Raw genomic sequence first — 2,826 nt, forward strand, 5'->3', positions numbered from 1 at the left:
ACTACTTACAAAACAACACGTTTTTATAGACATTTTGTAAACGTAAGATCTCAAGATTAAACCACATCTTAAGTGAGTATATTTTATTTTTCTAACAGCTGATGGTGTTTGTAAACACTCGAACAAAAGAGTGAAATGTGTTATATAATTTTTATCCAGACTCGAACAGAAATGGGTTCTGATGGAAATAGCAAAACGACCTTCTCATGCTTGTTGTTTGTATTATTGGAAGGTGAACTATTAAGAAGTCGATGAAATGAATATTTTCATGGGAACAGAAATTTCTTAATAAACGCTTAATATAAACGTATAAGTTGCATGTTTCAAAACACATTGAATCTGATAAGATTATCATCACGTGTCGCACTATCTGTTGACTGATATGTATGTTGCGCAACATTTAACAATCTATACCATTATATATATCTTGGGTTGTAACTAACCTGTCATGGATCGCTTGAGTCTCTATGTTTGAAAGGTACATCCTAGGGAGTAGTGAATTGTTATGATGTGGCTGGAAGTAGACACACTGTTTTACGAGTTACAGATGGCGGAAAGAAGGAACATCAAGAACATGGATGTTTTTGTCGCCCATTTTCTAGACATCAAGGAAGGTTAGTCGAACTTTAGAGAACATTTTATACTTAAATAATCATAAAGATGATCTGCCTAAAAATAAAATGGCAGTCGCTCAGCCTGCGACTTTATGTCCAAAACGGCAGGAAAAGAAACGGAAGTGCTGGAACGATGCAAAAAGCACTCTCCAATGATATCAGTGATGTTCTGAACATCAGCAACTTCCTTACCATTGGAAAGCAAAATGTAAAGGAGATGGGAAGGATATCTTCCATTAATCTTCCGAATCCTGTCCTAGACAACTTTGGAACTGGTGGCAAAAGAGATGCTGATAGTAAACATAATCCCAGATCGTCCCTTGCTTTAACATCTGATCATCCACGCATGGGCACGAGCCAGCTGGAAAGAAATGCAGAGTATAATACCTGTAAGAGATATCCTAGCGCCGTTTAGGAGCGTTCTGTTTTGGCCGAGGATACCGTGGGAACATATCGAGATTTAGGATACTGAACAGCTCCTTGAATAACAGAACTAAACAGTGGGGAGACTAACAGCAGAATCAAGTTCCGAAAAAGCAGTGAAAGAGAGCCAGTAAGCTTTCTCCACCTTCCACCATGAAAATATTTTAGGAGGCATCGACTTCAACCAGTCTCCCTCAAAATGAGAAAAAAGTGAAAAAGAACAAATGGATAGATCAACAGCAATATATGGACTAAGAGCATAAAAACATGCGAATAAACCAGCAGTGAAGAGATAAAAGGTGCTTCCTGATCGACCCTTCCGTTAGTAACAGCACCAAACAAGAAGGAATTGTGTCCATTAAAATCTTCCAATATTAAGAAGGATGGTCGATAAGATCTGACCGATTATAACTCTCTCCTGGTGATAGTTAAAAGAAAAGCAGTGATGGTATGACCTCAGTAGATACGGACGGCCACAACATCTAAAGGTGTATAAGTGGCATGGACATGGTGGGCCCTCTGAATGAGCATTGTGAAACGTGCTCCGACGAGAATTTGCGAATTGCTGAAAACTAGTAGTAACCGTACACACAACATAATCCATACAGATACGGTTACATTTCTTTATTATAAAATTAACATACAATTAATATTTAAAGTGATAAAGAATTGCGCTTTCTTTACTTACAGCATCTTGAACTTTAAAAAATATATTCGTTTACTTTAAAAGCCACTCGATGGCGCAAATGTCTCAAGATGTTTTTCATTCGTATACACTTATTTGTAGTTAAGCACAAACTCACAAAATGCTCTAATATGCAGATATGCACTTGACATCTGGCGCCAAGGTTCATTGTACTAGAAAGAATTAAAGCCGTAATTTATTATTCATATTTCCTGTATTTAAACTATGAAATGTTCCCATAATCAGATGACATCCGTCACATTTAAATAATTATAAAAATAATTAAAAATACAAACAGAAACGATATTTATGCCAACATTATTCATATCACTTTAATATTTCTGGAAACAGCGCACGGAAATATTGCACATGTTATTCCGAAACAAACTGTAACGTTTTATGTAAGTGGTAACCTTTATTGAAAACTTCCATGTTTTTCAGTACTATATTTTGAAATTTCATCAATAAAGATATAATCAAACACTCATGTACAGCTCCAGTGAAAATCGTGTCTTGTTGTGAAGAGTACTTTCATTTAAAATTATGATCTGTTATAAAGAAGTTATTGCTGCACATACCATAGTTATATTCCTAACTGTCTGAATTCCTAAAGTGTGAATGTTTTTATAGATTGTTTGTGGTGTCATTCACTAGATGACGTCACTAGTATTTACTATTTCATATACACGCACTACGTCCAATACAGTGAAATAGAGAAATAATATCAGAATAATATTAGAAGATAATCAGAAGCCACATTTCTTGTCCCCGATTATAAGCATCCTATTTCTTCATTATCCAAACACAATTTGCAGTTCTAAATGTTTAACGTCAGGGAGAAACATGTTTTTACTCAGTTTGGTACATGCAAAACTAAACTTTATCAGTAGATCTTGGACACTCGGTATCACAATTCAGAGCTGTCAAACTATTGCCCTTAACAACCAAGTAAAATCAGACTGAAAGCTCAATTATAGCATATAATTTAAAAATTCCTTCTAAACTTCTACCTTTATAGTTTGAAGAATTAGTTTTTGCACTCCCACCCTTCTAAATGTCTAACAGCAAAGTTCACAAAAAAAAAAGTTGAGACTCAAAACAGTA

This window comes from Tachypleus tridentatus, chromosome 10, assembly GCF_004210375.1.
Source record: "Tachypleus tridentatus isolate NWPU-2018 chromosome 10, ASM421037v1, whole genome shotgun sequence".
NCBI lineage: Eukaryota > Metazoa > Arthropoda > Merostomata > Xiphosura > Limulidae > Tachypleus > Tachypleus tridentatus.